The sequence below is a fragment of the Protopterus annectens genome, chromosome 15.part0 (genome assembly GCF_019279795.1).
Source record: "Protopterus annectens isolate FY-2018-M chromosome 15.part0, PAN1.0, whole genome shotgun sequence".
Classification (NCBI taxonomy): Eukaryota; Metazoa; Chordata; order Ceratodontiformes; family Protopteridae; genus Protopterus; species Protopterus annectens.
In genome coordinates, this window is record NC_056749.1 from 186,873,322 (window position 1) to 186,889,873 (window position 16,552).

At 36.4% G+C, this 16,552-nt stretch overlaps 1 long non-coding RNA gene across 2 annotated transcripts in view; it reads right to left on the reverse strand.

Moving 5' to 3' along the window:
- LOC122790106 overlaps positions 1 to 16,552 on the reverse strand; it is a 264,893-nt gene that overhangs the window by 36,336 nt on the left and 212,005 nt on the right. Inside the window, exon 2 of one of the 2 annotated variants that reach the window (XR_006362923.1) lies at positions 12,749 to 13,041. The exons of the other annotated variant lie outside the window; for it this stretch is intronic. This is a non-coding gene — a long non-coding RNA (uncharacterized LOC122790106). The remainder of the gene's footprint in view (positions 1 to 12,748; positions 13,042 to 16,552) is intronic. 2 annotated transcript variants of the gene reach the window in all.

Consider the following 16,552-nt stretch of genomic DNA (forward strand, 5'->3'; position numbering starts at 1 on the left):
ACTAGGTGGCTTCTACTCTCTCTCTTTCTTCTTTGCTTCCTCCTATTTCCCCTGATTAGCCCTCCTCGGTCTACTCTGCTAATTTGGTTTTCCATCCCTCTACCTCCATTTTCTCCCTTACCGACTGCCTATTCTCCTTACCACCTGTGCTGATATCTCTCCAGTAACCTGCCCTACTCTCTTCCATTACACCTCACTCATCTCCTCCTAAATCCTCAGTACTCTTTTCTGTCATACTCCTCCTTACCTTTCTCCTATCCCCTCTGGTATCTGGTTCCTATCTTACCCCTTCCCTATTGACACTCGCTGCTCCTATAGTCTCACCTGCTTTTCTGATTGTCTCCTGGCTATACCTCAGTTGTTTCTACCAGCTCCGTTAAGTGGCTCACTCCGCTCCCCTCCCTACCCCCAATTCCCACCCACCCCCGGGGTCCTACATTTATAGCTCTATAGCCACACCCCTAGCCCTCCTATCCTATTACTCTCCTTCCCGCCAAATTGTTCCCCAGCCTTAGTACATCCCTTCCTACTCTATCTCTGCCCCAAGACCATACATCTTCTATTACCTTTCACTATTACCTAGACTTCTCTCCTTACACTTTCCTTACACTCCAGCCTTTCTTTCTCTTTTCCAATTAATATCCTTTCTTATCTACCTACTGCTTTAAACTACAGACTTTCCCCTATATTGCTTACCACATTCTATTTTCTCCCTTTACACTTTCCCTCTACTTCCTCACCTCTCTAATTACTAAATGATGCCTCCCTACATACCTAACTATGCCTGTACTCTCTATCAATCACAACCACCCTTCTTTCTACATACCTTCTCACTTTTCTTGAAATTTCACTAGATAACTCTCTCTTATCACCACACATAAACACACCTCTACTAGACTCACATTCACAACCTACCCTAATGTTAATTCCACCCCTAGTTATCACCTATCTAAATTCCATAGGCAACATCACCTTACATACCCCTACTATCTTGCAAAAAACAAAATCTCTAACAATTCTAAATAAGAACTACTTAACAAAACTTATTAATCCTACTCTACTAGATGGAGACATCCACCCCAACCCTGGCCCTACCTCACCACCTCCCCAAAACTGCTTGCCTAACCCCAACAATAACTTCCTTATAGGACACCTTAACATCCAAAGCATAAATAACAAAATACCTTTCATCCATGCCCTCTTAGATATACACTCATTTGACATCCTTTGCCTCTCTGAAACCTGGCTTACCCCAGGCACAAAAGACTCAGAGATTGTACCCCAGGGTTATAACATAATAAGACACGACCGCTTAAAACGTAAGGGTGGAGGAGTAGCAATACTCTTCAAAAATCAACTTAACATATCTATTCAACCAGAATGCCCAAACCTAAATAGCAAAACAGAAACCATCATTATTAAACTCCAACTTAACCCCAAAAAATCTATTTACATTATTTGTTTGTATCTTCCCCCAGGTAATAACATTCCAATACTAGAAGACTTTTTAAGCTGGGTTTCTACCAACTACCCCCAAGAAACCATAATTCTTGGTGACGTTAACATAGACTGGAACACTATAAATACAGTCAATCCCACCTCCCATATTAACCTACATGGGTTTTCACAAAGTATTACCTCAACTACAAGAGTCAATAAACCCAGTAAGAAAGAGAGTATATTAGACTGGATACTAACTAATAAAGTTAAGACACATTATAAGGTAGGTATTATGCCTGATGACATCAGCGACCACTGCCTAACCTACATTTCTAGACAAAAATCAGAATTTGTTAACCTCCCAAATACAAGGCTAATTCGATCAGTCAAACACTTTAACATAGACCTTTTTAAAGCCGAACTGAGTGCATGTAATTGGAATTGCTTAAAATCACTCCCCCTAGAAGAAGCAGTATTATTCTTTAATTCCACATTCCTATCTATACTTGATTCTCATGCACCAGAACGCTCTATTAGAGTAAAGACCAAATCGCCCCATGGCTGACCACCAACACAAAAACTCATGCTTGCTAGAAACAAAGCATGGAAATCTTGGAGATGTAATAAACTAAACCCTGACTTAGTTAAATTCCGCCAGCTTCGTAATTTAGCAAAAATCAATAATCTCTGACAAGAAAAACTTCTACTGTAACCTCCAGGAAACACATATTAACAACCCTAAACAGTTCTGGTCATCAGTAAATAGACTTCTTTCCCCAGGAACTGCGAAAACTCCTTCCCTCTAAATGCTGACCCAGAAACCCCTCTCCAGACTGCCAATGCTTTCAACTCTTTTTTCTCTGAAACTATTCAAACCCTAGCCAAACAAATGAACACTAACAACTCTCATATACCACCTAACAGAACTACCTCTTCCCTCAATTTCACTCTAAAACCTATATCTACCTCTTTCATCTTCAAACTCATTCACAAACTTAAACCCTGCACCCCTTCTGCTGACAAGCTCCCTTCTCTTTTCCTTCAGAAAGCTGCTAAAGAAATTGCTTATCCTATTTCCTTACTCATCAACAGAACTATCCAAGAAGGAACCATCCCTGATATATGGAAAGTCTCCTATATTATACCACTTCATAAAGGTGGAAACTCCCTTGACCTTTCCAACTTTAGACCAATTGCCCTTCTTTCACCCCTTGCAAAAATAATGGGAAAATGTATTCACCAGCAACTGGTACACCACCTCTCCCTCCACAACATAATAGCAAACTGCCAGCATGGTTTTAGACCCCATCATAGTACCACCACTGCCCTTCTCTCCTTTATAGATACTATCAACAAAAATCGAAACAACCATTCTCTCTCCTCCGCTCTTTTCATTGATCTCTCAAAAGCTTTCGACATGGTTAACCACTCTCTCTTAATCAATATTCTCGAATCTCTTCCTTGTGATAAACTAGCCACAAATTGGTTTAAATCTTACCTTAACAACAGACAACAAGCAGTAATTTGGGAAAATCACATCTCTTCTCTCTTGCCCATTTCCATCGGAGTTCCCCAGGGCTCCATTCTAGGTCCACTTCTGTTCACCCTCTTTATAAACGATCTTCAGACTGCTATACCACAAGCTACCTGCATACAATATGCAGATGATTCTACCCTTATCTGCTCCGCACCTTCTTCTACTGAACTGACCTCCTTAACACAAAATACCTTTAACAAAGTAGAAACTTGGTTTTCTAAACGGTTTCTCCTACTAAATGCAAAAACTAAACTCCTCCTCTTCTCCCCCACCTCTCGGTCCCCCCTTTAAACTTTACCATTTCTTCTAATAATGGCACTATCATCTCGCCTGATCCAACTACTAAACTTCTTGGAATAACCATTGACAATCATCTTTCCTTCGATCAGCACATAAACAACACCATCAAGGTTGTTAACAAAAAAATTGGATCCCTATATCGTATTAAACCTTTTCTAACCCCAGCAACAAGAACCAAATGTGCTCAAACCCATCTCCTATCTACTCTCCTATATGCTTCTCCCATTTATACCAACCTCAAGAAAAACAATCTTAACAAACTTGAAACTTGCTATAATAACATAGCACGTATCGCCACTAGTAACCCCTTTAGGACTCACCACTGTATAAATCTAAAGCAACTTGGCTGGCTCGAATTTCAAAACTACCTAAAAATTCCTCAACTCACTATAGCTCACAACATATTACACCTACCTGACAACACCCCTATACTCTCTCAACTCCTAATCCCAGATAATAATCTGAACTCGCCGCTCCTCTAGTAAACTTATGACTAAATCAATAAAGGCAAACAACACAGCAGGTTGTTCTCTTTTCACTAACACTATAGGTAAATGCTGGAATCTCTTACCTTGTGACATAACTTTGACTACATCCCTGCCTCAATTCAAACAGAAAATTAAACTGTACTACCTAAATCATTGGCTTTGTTCCTGCAGTACACCAGGCTAACCTTTTTCTTTCTCATACTACATCTCTCCTTCACTCTTCCTATTAGTATCTGTCTTATTTCTTCTCCTTTTACAGTACTAATCGACCTAGGTACATTCTATGTAAAATTGCTAATATGGTATTAACTGCTCATCGAAATGTGCTTCTCCTGAATCTATCTTGCATTCTGTGTGATGTTATGATTTTCTAATTTGTTACTTATAAACATTTGTAATATTTTGTAATGTACTTAGTATTTAGTGGAGCTTTTCTCCTCGGGCCTCTGCTGAAAATGGACATGTATCCAGCCAGACTAGCCCGGTCAACAAATGTAAAATAAATAAAATAAAAATAAATAAACAAAGCTAGATTCAGCATGCCTGAATCTGGTCTATGCTACAACAACAAGGCGCACCAATTTCAGAAAGAAACAGTTCAAATAAGGAGTCACAATAAGCCTGTGACCAGAAATTCCCAGCTCAGAAGGGCAGAATCCAGCCTCTCCTCCCACAAGAGTGCAGACCACAAACCTTCTTAATGTAGAATAACTGGACTGAAGCCCAAGTGCTTAAGCCAGAACTAATACACTTTTAGAATATCAGACACTGGGCCTTCAATCATCAATTCCCAGCTTAGAAGCATGTAAGCTACCTGTCCTGCCACGACAGTGCAGACCACAAACTTTCTTAATGTAAAACAGCCTGTATGAAGCCCAAGTGCTTAAACCAAAAGACTTTGAATAAGAGTTACAATTTAATCAGGCTACGACCAAGCAGTAATAAATGCAGCAAAATAAATAAAATTGAGTACTTTAAAGAAAAGCAAAATAAAGTAGGAGGAAACACAAATACAGTAAAAGCAAATATGGGAGCTATAGTGATTGTAGGAAGCAGAACATTACATTTTTCAGTATTTTGACTAGCTTTTCCAGCTGATTTGTAAGAGTTTTAACTGCACTAAATAGGTTGCAACCATTCATATGTGAAGTACAGTACTGACTAGCTCAACTCGCCAAAACATATTAGTCAGATTAACTTGAAAAGTTTTGAATTGCATTTTCTCAAGTAAAAGAAGTCTGTAACTAATTTATTTTCATTATTTATTAAGTGCTACAATGTTTTCTAGCAGAACTGTCAGTTTTAGGTGGAATTAGGAGAGATGGAGTAAAATGTTTAGCGAAAATCAGGGTCATCCATTTAAATCAGAGACAACTGAGAGGTATGTCTGTTTCAGGCATACAGCCCATCTAAAAGGCATGACATTTATTTCAATTTGGGGGGGGGCAGGATAACTGCGGCATAGTGTGGTTATTGTCACCATATGGAAGAACACAAGTGATCCAAAACATATAAAAAGTTGAGTAAACAATGTCTGCAGCATTGTTTTATAAAAAGGTAATCGTAAATAAATATCTATAAACTGTTATACACAGTTTATTGAAGATTGAGATATTTTTTAAATGATTAGTAGACTTAACCACAGTTAAGACCTAGAAGGAGAAACTTAAAATTGTTCCTGGTGGATGAGTCCAGAGAGACAAAGGCCTTCTAATAGATATTGTTTCTTGACTGTGTAAGACTGAGTTTACAAATGACTTAAAGGTATTTGGTCATGCCAGCTGCTTTAATCTTTACAAATATTTATCATTTTATATATCTATCTATCTATCTGTCTATCTATATATATATATATATATATATATATATATATATATATATATACACACACACACATACATATATGTGTATATGTGTGTATGTATACATATATATATATATATATATATGTATACATACATATATATGTATACATACATATATATGTATACATACATATATATGTATACATACATATATATGTATACATACATATATATGTATATATGTGTGTGTGTGTATAAATGTATAATGACGCACAGAAGTAGCACAAAAGACAAAAGCAGGTGCACAAAAATGTGATAATGCACATATTCAGCAAATGCAGCTAAAGAAGCTAAAATGAAACAAGGTATAACAAGGTTTGCTGCTTTTTCCCCATTGGACTGTATGCCTATAATTTAAAGTTTAATTTTGCATCAAAACTCATTGCTACTATTTTTGTTTGGACTTCCAATATGTCTGCACACTGATCAACAGCTTAACTTCAGCTCTCACAGTGTTAAAAAAAGAAATTGACAGACAAGTATCAGAAACTCTAGCAATTTTAATAAATTCATTTGCTAGCTGAGAACACTGCCTGGATGCTAGCAAAGAAGAAACATAGAGTCTTTCAAAGTAAGTCAATTAAAAAACATGAAGAGAAAACACTGACTGGGAGGAATCCTGTAGTTCAAATGGCTGGAAAAATGGAAAAAGCTTTAAATAGCTATTCAGGTGAACTGATAAAACTACAAAAATCAGAGGTTGAAATGATGAAAAGGCTGGCTGAGTATGAGAAAATGGCAGAGTAAGAGGACAGAGTATGTCAGGAAAATGAGATTTTCTGCTGTGACATGGGAACTGGAAGGAACAGACTGTATTCATTTTATAAAGGGAGAAATAAGCAACAGGACTGGTATTACATAGCAGGATTTGCTAATTGAAAGGACACATTGTGTGTATGCTACAAGCCTGACCATGAGGAAGCAGCCAAGACCTGCAGTCTTGCCAGCAGAAAGAATTCATTCTGACAAAGCTGTGGCAGAAGGGCAAAGTATTAAAATTTTGAGATAGTAGAGTGTTTCTGGAAAATGATTATTCACTGTACATCAGGCAGAAGAGAAGCAAATTTATTCCCAGCAATCAGGGACTGTTGAGACACAAGTGTCAAATTCACGCTGCTGTATCCATCTGTCTTCAGAATATTTTTTTTCTGGAGGATCAAAGTAATTTTTTGAAGCAGAACAAGCTGAGAAGGAACTATAAAGTTTGTCCAACAAAAAGTGAGCTATCAAACAGATGGGGACACTGCTTCTAATTCTTCTGGTAATAAAGCTCCTAGAGAGACTTTGCGAAACCTTTTCCAATGTTCAAAAGGAAAATACTTGAGTGTCAGGGAAAGAAAAGCACAGGAGTTGACTAGAAGAATTGGGAGTGCCTTGCAATTCATCCAGAGTCTGGACTTGGGAGATAGAGATGAACAGGAAGAAGACCAGCAGCATGAACAGTGGAAAGAATGGACTTTAATTGACTTTATTAAACCTGTGAGGGACTGCAAGGCATTTGCTTCATTTCATGTTATTAATGTTTGGAAGGACACTAAGAGGTGGAGAAGAGGAATGAAAAATGTAACTCTAAATAGAACAGTTTCTGTTTTAGAGTATTGCTCTAAATCTTTTCATGATAAATTGCATATTAAATATTAAAGCATTTTCAGATATTGTGTATGGTAAATTTAAACCTGGTGACTAAAAGCAGATACTTTCTACTCCTTACCTTTAATCTACTAAATTTAGCAGACTAATTTGCAAAAGACGCATACAGGTGAACTAAAATTAGTAATTTTCAACTCCTATAAAGTACTTATGTTGCACTCTTAGCATCTAACAATCTTGTCTGATTTAGCCCCACTCCACAAAAACAGGTGCACAAAAAAATGTGATAATGCACATCTTCTGCTAATGCAGCTCAGGACGCTGAAGTGAAGCAATGTATAAAAAAGTTTGCTGCTTTTTTCCCCACTGGACTGTATGCCTATAAATAAAGTTTAATTTTGCATCAAAACTCATTGCCACTATTTTTGTTTGGACTTCCAAGATGTTTGCACACTGATCTACAACTTAACTTCAGCTCTCACAAGAAACTGACAGCCAAAGACCAGAAACTCTAGCAATTTTAGTAAATTCAGTTACTGACTAGTGAGTATACTGCCTAAATGCTAGCAAAGAAGAAACAAAGTCCGAAAGTTAATTAGAAAAGGTGAAGAGAAAACACTGTCTGGGAGGAATCTTGTAGCTGTTCAGCAAAAAGCAGTTTAATATTCGCCTTTGGTGCAAGACATGGCTTCCAGTCATCTAGAGAAAAAAAGTCAAATGTGCTCAGAGCTAATTAAAATAAATGACACATTGAAGGACTGATATTACATGGCAGGATTTGTTAATTGAAAGGGCACATCATATGCATGCTACAAACTGCCAGCAGAAAGCATTCATCCTGACAAAACTGTGGAAGAAGGGCGAAGTATTAAAAATTGGAGATGGTAGAGTGTTTCTGGAAAATGATTATTCTCTCTACATCAGGAGGAAGAGAAGCAAATTTATTCCCAGCAATCAGGGAATGTTGAGACACAAGTGTGAGATTCAAGCTGCTGTATCCCTCTGTCTTCAGAATTTTTTTTTTCTGGAGGATGAGTAATTTTTTGATGCAGAACACACTGAGGAGGAAATATAAATTTTGTCCACCAAAAAGTGAACTATCAAACAGATGGAGACACTGATTCTTATTCTTCTGATAATAAAGCTCCTAGAGAGACTTTGCTAGTGAAACATTTTCCAATGTTCGAAAGGAAAATACTTGAGAGAGATAGGGAGAGAAAAGCACAGACATTGACTAGAAGAATTGGGAGTGCCTTGGAATTCAACCAGAGTCTGGACATGGGAGACTGAGATGAACAGGAAGAAGACCAGTAGCATGAACAGTAGAATGAATGGACTTTAATTGTCTTTATTAAACTTGTGTGGGACTGCCAGGCATTTGCTTCATTTCATGTCATTAATGTTTGGAAGGACACTAAGGGGAGGAAAAAAGGAATAAAAAATGTAACTCTAAGTAAAACACTTTTCATTCTATAAATTACATGTTAAATATTAAAGTATTTGCAGATAGTGTGTGATAACCATACTAAAGTATACCAATGCCTTTTTTACTTTATTTCTTTTTTAGTATTAAGAAATGTAGGCATTATGATATAAAAAGAGAAATGTTTAAGTTTAGAGGCAGTAATCTTGGATTGCTGAGTTGGGGGATGGGATGTAAAAGTATACAAATCATAATATTTGTAGAGCTGATATGTGTTCTCCTACTTTTGCATAGATCCAAATCTGGATTAAGACCTTTGGCTTAATCTTATAACAAGTTTTAAGTGGAAATTAGTTAGTAAGATATCACTGAATATAATGAAAATTTTCCTTCAGCAATAAATGTTCATCATGTCTTTAGAAGTATGCAGCTGAGGGCTACATTTTTTTATCTTGTATTTCCATGACAACAAGCTGATTATATGGCAATACAAAGCCAGAACACTGGCTTCTTCAATGCTAAAACTTAAAAAGCATGTACATTTTTTTCTCAACTGGGAGGAGATAAAGATAAAAAAGAACAGAAAGCAATTAGTGCAAGTAGAAACACAGACAATAACATGCATCTTTACATGGAGAACCTCATCTTTAGGTCATATAATGGATGTGGCTGCAGCTGTGTATTTATGATGATTGTCCCTTTTAAGAGGGTTAAATTTGTATTAAGATATACATAGTTGTGTGTTTTTTATTAAGTTAACCGGTTACAAGGCTGTTTGGGAGGCTGCTTGTTTTTTGTTTGAGGGTTTTTATTAAAACAAAGTCTTGTTAAATGTGACATAGGTTCATGTATCACGAAAAGATGGAAAGAGACATTTAAAAAGCTGTTATGTATAATAGGTGGGAATAATAACTTATTATCATAATGGCACCACTTTCCATATTATCATGGAATGTGAATGGTCTCACAGATATAGATAAAAAAGAACACTGAATTATATAAATAAATTCAGAATGCAGATAGCAGTGCTACATGATGCACATTTGGTAAAAAAAATGAATAATGTGAATTTGATAAAGAGAGGATTTTCAAGATGGATGTTCAGCAAAATATCAAGGACAAATAAAAAGAGGAGTATTTATGTTAATTGCTATAGGGGCTCCAATAATGATAGAAAAGAAAAAAGATAATAATGGTAGATTTGTGTTAGTGTTACTGGCAGCGGAAAATGATTATGCTGGCATATATTTATATTCTGCATAGAACTGATATAGAGTTTAAGAAAAAATTGAGAAATTATCAGGCTTTAGCAGGGAATATTAATTATAGATGGAGACAGGAATTTGATATGCAAAAGCAAGAATGTATTTGTAGGGCCTAAAAGGGAAATTCTAACAAAACAGGATAGATTTCTGAAGAAAGCTATGAAAATATTTAGCATGGAAGATGTGAATTCATTGGTAGGAACTGGGAGAGAATTTACATGATATTCTGCAAGGTACAATCACTGAGCTAGACTAGACGGAAAATATATTTCAAAGGAGCATGCATTTAACTGAAAGCTTTGATACACACCCAATAATTGTTTCAGACCATGCACCAATAATAACTAAAATAAAAATACAGAGTAATGAAGTAAGAATGAGACAGTGGTGCTTCCCCACATACCTGTTAAAACTTAGAGAAATTTAAGGAAAGGGTAGTGAAAATTATTCAGCATTATTAGGGAAGAAGTTATAGCTAGTGAATGGGATAACATGAAAGTGGAGATAAAAATAAGATAGAAATGAGGGAGAAAAAGAGGTGTGGTTAAAAAATAAGAATTATTTACAGGGGCTGACAAAGGTTAAGGTATTGTAGAACAAGAAGAGGTGCAACTACAGAGTGCTAAAGAAAATAAGGGACTACCTGGATAATATGCATGAAAGTAGAAAGATTACTGTTAATCAAATGTTTTGATAATGACTCCAGAACACAAGCACTAGAAGTACAATGACTTAGGCAAAAAAAAATAGAAAGGGTTGTTGCCAAATTTAGGGAGCTTATAATAAGAAAAGTAACTCAGAGATCATGTAGAGGTATTAGAGGTATTTCAGACATTTTATGAACATTTGTATAAAGCAGAAACATGTGGAAATCAAGGAAAAGAACAAATGGAAATGTTTATGAAAGACATAAACATGTGAGGTAGATGAGTCTCAATTAAGTTATGATAGATAGAGATGAGATAAAAATGGTGATATATAACAAATCTGAAAGTCTCCAGGAATAGATGGTAGTATGGTAGAAGCTTGGCAGCTAGGAGGGAAGAAAGTGATAAAGATCTGGAAGGTTTTCTTTAAGGGAGGAGAAGCATCAATGTCCTGGCAGAAAGTTGTGGTGGCTATAATACCTAAAGATGGTAAAGGCACATCAGATTCAGCTTCATATAGGCTCATTTCAATTCTAACACTGTATCCAAAATCATGCAAGTACAGAACAGGTGCATGACCTGAATTGAGTAATATCCACAAAAACAGATGGCCAGCACCCAATTGTCAACTCAAATTATTTATTAAATAATGATCATATCCACACTGGGAGTAAAAGTAGCATACCAGTTTCGGCAATATAGCCTTCCTCAGTGCAATAAATTTCTGTTCTAAGCCATGATTATAAAGTGATTGTGTCTATACGAGCTAAAACAGATAGATATGGATCAGTATGGTTTTGTGGAGTGGAGGCAAGCATTTGACAACATTAATAGAACAATGATGATCCAGAAAGAAGCAGAATGTAAGAGAATATCACTTATTGGTAGTTCTTGATGCAGGGAAAGCATTTAATAGAGTAAACTGGGACTTTGAGTAAGGCAATAGAAGCATTTGGATTTCCTGATGCAATAATAAGGTTACTTAGGAAGATGTATAAGGGATCCGCTGCAAAAATCAAAGTGGGACAGTTACTCTCTGATAAGCTGTGTCTGGACACAGGAATCAGGCAGGAGTGTCCTGTTTTCCCATTGTTATTTGCATTATATTTATAACTATTAGCAAAAAATAAATAAGGGACTTAGAAATTCAAGTTTATAATTGGTATGGTAACCAAGAAAGCTAGCTTTATTGCAGACAATATTCTTTTGTAGACAGAAGAGGATATTTCTTTGTTGTGGAACATTTTGAGACAGTATCAAGCTTTTTCAGGATATAAAATTAATGAAGGCAAATCAAAGACTATAGCTGTAAACAATAATTGGTTCAGCAATAGCTATATTGATGGGGAGATAGTATTTAAGAGTGCAGGTTAAAAAGGATGCTGTTATGGCAGCTAAGGATATGTGGAAAAAGATTAAACAAAAGATTATACAAAAACTGAGAAACTGGAAATGCTTGTCTATGGATATGGATAGCAAGAGTCAAGCAGTAAAAATGTGTTTAGTCCCTTAAATTTTATGTACAAGTCAGGCATATATTTACCAACCAGAGGAGAAGTTGTGGGTAGTAATTAATAGTTGAAGAATTCTATATGGGAGGGGAAGAAGGCAAGATTTAAGTTGGATAAGTTGATCCTTCCAGTAGACCAAGGTGGTTTAGAATTACCTGATTTGAATGGATACTTTACACAAAAAATTATTCCTGTCCCACACTCTCCACTACAGAATCAAATCTCTTTAAAATATTCCAGTTCTTTTTAACAATATTTTTGACTGCTTGGGACGCTGACTTGTATTGTAGGATTAAAGACCTACTAAAAGGAGTAGAGGTAACAGTGTTACCAAGGGGCTGCACAGGTGGTGTAGTAAAATTGTCAATCTGAGTAATAACTTCAAAACCCATCACTAATAGGGGTTTGTATTTGTCACTCCATCCCTCATCAACTTCATCACTAATGCATTTCACCAAGTTCTGTGGATAGCCCTTAACCATAAATATGCATTCCAATTTCCTCTTTCACTCTAAAAAAAATCTTACTTCTCTGAAATCTTTCTGGTAAGTCTGATGAGCTGACCTTTAACTAAACTATGAATGGAATAAAGTCTTTTACTACTGGGTCAAGCAGGTAAAACTGTAGTTCTATCAAACTGGAAAAATGAAGAGAAAGTCTCTCACCACTATCCTGAACATACCAAAGAGTTGTTTTTCCAGACTAGTTCCATTGCAGTCCAGTATTTAAGTAGAATGTCTTGGTGCCAATAGATCTTTTCCATACCAGTCGTATAGGATACTTGGCTTCAAGTTTCTTCAGTTCCTCAAGGTACACCCCTCCTTACCAGAGTGTGTCCTCCTCTTGTGGGTTCTGCAGACTGCTCCTGACTATCCACAGATAGCTCCAGATCACGGGCAGATGGCTCCAGATCACTCACAGACTGCTCCAGATCACAGGCAGCAAGTTTGTTTGGGTGTACAACTTCCATTTTGTCTGACAGAATGCATACAAAAATAAGTAAATAAATAAGTTCCAGATACCTTTGTTCACTGACTAGTGCATATTACAGAAATTCTGCCCTTAACTATCATAAGTTAGAGAAATGTATAACTAGTGCTCACAAAATAGTCCACCACAAATGGGAATGAATGAAAGTGCAGTATTACACAGTAGCAGAAAAAGATAAAAAAAATCTAGAAAATCAAGATTTTTTAATTGATAGATAGCTTTAACTGGCTCGTCAATGAACTTGAGCTGGCTAAAGCAGGTATTAGAAATGAATGAATGAAAATGCAGGAAGAACAATACCAATTATTACATACTAACAGAAAAACACAATCAAAAACCGAAAAATCAAAACAAAATATACATATTAATCATTGGCGAGTAGTTGTATTGGAATTTGTGCATTAGATAGAAGGGATTTTACCTTTCAAGATCATACACAAAGAATTTAATACATGTGAAATGTGTCCTGCTTGAAAACATTGTTTGAACTTGCATAAACCTTACTGAATGTTACTCTTGCACTGCACAAATCTCTAAACCTTCAGCAGTGTGAACAAAAAAGAAACATTGTTCAGGTACAGTCTATAATCTACAGCACTTCTATTTGGTAATAATTGTTTTGAAGCCTTACAAATGTACCATTATGAAACAATCACTAGTTGAGTGGAATGAGTTGGAGGCTTGCATTATATAGAAGCTGGCATTTCAAAAGCAAGAAAATCTTGATGACACTGCATATATTATGTTATCTGCAAGCTGGTTCAATGGTGTTATACACATGTCACTGCTAATGCAGTATCCTGCTTTTAAGTTTTAAATTGGTGTTAACTTGAAAGGTGTTTCTTATGTTTTATATCACAGTAATGCTTTGATGGATAAATGTCTTAGTTTTTTGCATTATTATCACATTTGGATGTTTTTTCACACTTTTTCAGAGGAAGAACTGGTCCAAATAAATAGGGTTGCCATCTTTTGGGCATTTTTTGTAGAAAATGTGAGATTTGGCACAACTATTTTGTGCAACTGTTAAAAAGAACATTTACCATTTTGTAGGGTTTTTTTTTTGTTTTGCAGGACACAACTGCCCAAAGAGGGACAGGTGGTAACCCTACAAATAAATCTGTTTCATGAAATAAGGGCGAGATGGTAGAGTAACTGAGCATGTAAAGTGATAATTTTATTTAATAAAATCTGAAATCTCTGTATGCCTCTGTACATTTTATACAATATCCAGTAGAGGGCAGTCTTACTGCAGAAAAGTCATTCTGCTAGCTCCTAACCTCGTAAAAATTAGAAAACATATTTTTTAAAATAAATTCCCTGTCCACTTTAGACATCAGAAGGATTTCAGAAGAAAATGTACTAAACCAGAAAACATTTTCCTTTGGAGAAGCTAATCTTTGAAAGTTGATATTTTTTACTGTTCTACCTATTAGATTGTTCATCTGAAGTTAATATGAAAAAATATTACATTTTTAGAGCAATATGGTATAAAAAAGCTGCTACCAGCACTAAGAAAACAAACAGAAAATTATTATGTGCTTTTCAGACCTTTATTTCCTTTACAGTTATGAATTTCTCCTCTCTGGTAATTATAGGAATTCTAGTGAATACGGATCTTTATCTCATCGACAGAATCCATCTGCATCTAAGACTTGATGCCAACTGCCAGATGTAACCCTAGACTGTGACTTCATGTTCATTCTTTACAGAAAGAATTGCTGATATCACTGTAATACTTATAACCCTCAGCTCAGGTAAAGAGAAAGAAACCCACACAAACAGTACAAATATGTAGGTAATATTTTTATCTTAGTGCTTTTACTGCTATGGTTGAGCTTAGCAGTTGTGCTGCCCAATTTGTTCCATTTTGTTGGGGCTCCCCAGTTGTCCCCCTGCCCGGCCATCACTTCATCTCCATCCTCTTCCTTCTTCCACCTGCTGGACTTAAAATTTCAGTATAAAGAATATATTCTATTACTGTACTAAAACAAAGCAATGTATTTATTAACCTATATTTTATCAAAGACATGTTAAATCAGAAGCAGACAATCAAGCTATGTTAAGTTAAATACTGTACAGACAGTGTACACACACCACCATCTTTGGAAGGTGCTGTAGACCACATCAAGCAAACCAAGCTACTCTGAAGGAAGCTCATTTCAAACATAAAACCTGGTAAAATCATCTGGCACATCATAGTTCCAAACTCTCGCCTCTCCGCTCAATGACCATGGTTGTCAGGAAGTAGAGCAAAATTAATTAGTGGGGGATGTGCTTGATGGTGGTGGGGACTCTGAGGGCCAAAACCAGTATAATCAGCACCACAGTGAAGCGTGCTGACTAGAGCATGAACGTTTTCTGATTTCCAGTGCCATACAAGAATAGAGAGAAGGAGCCGACTGCACCAGGAGCAAACTGTTAGAAAGTATGACTGGCTGTGCAGCAGAGTGTGCCAATTAGTCCCAGAAATAACCATTGATAGGTGGTAATGTTAGTAGTCATTTAAGCAGCCATGCGAGAATGCAGCAGCGTATAAGGAGCCATGCAAGAATGCAGCAGCGTATAAGGAGCCATGCGAGAATGCAGCAGCGTTTAAGGAGCCATGCGAGAATGCAGCAGCGTTTAAGGAGCCATGCGAGAATGCAGCAGCGTTTAAGGAGCCATGCGAGAATGCAGCAGCGTTTAAGGAGCTATGCGAGAATGCAGCAGCATTTAAGGAGCCACGAGAAAATGCAGTACAAAACCCCATAAAACTAATAAACATCCTCAGAATGTTCAACAACAATCATCATCTAAATCATCTATTGCACTGATGACATACCAGCACACTTATAACTATTTCTTACTTTATTCCTATTTATTTGCTAAACCAGACAAGTAGACTAACGCTTACAGGTCATCTACACCTGTAGCCTAAGCCAGAAGGTCAGCAGTAAATATTACATTTGGGGTAAGATGATAAACATAAAAAATAAAATACTTGCTCAGAATTCAAACCAGGCACTTCGTTTGACTGTGAAAATACTGTGCAAATCAAAGGTAATAAAAGTGTAAGTCTATTCAGACCAGTCTAAACAATATAGAACCAACTGCAAGTCAGGGCAATGCAGCACATAAAGTTCTCCAGGCAGAAAACAGAAATTCCAAGTAGATAGGTCAACAAGTTCTCTTCGAACTATTCCCAAAAGATGATTGTCTCTTCAGGCCATACTAGACATAACCATACGAAGAATCAAGTCCATCAGAAATATTAAAACCAACTAATCCTTTATTAACATATGTATCCTTATAAGTCAACCTATTTCAGTTTTTTTTCCCCTCATAGCCAAATAGAATCATTTTTCTCTCCACCTCTGCCTCCCTCCTCTCATTACACACACAACATTGTGTATTATCTCTCTCTAGGATTATTTTGCTTCTATCAGTGTTTCTTTGCCATCCTGTTGAAATGTTAGCATTCTACCACAAGGCCCTGTGATTACAAGTTACCTCA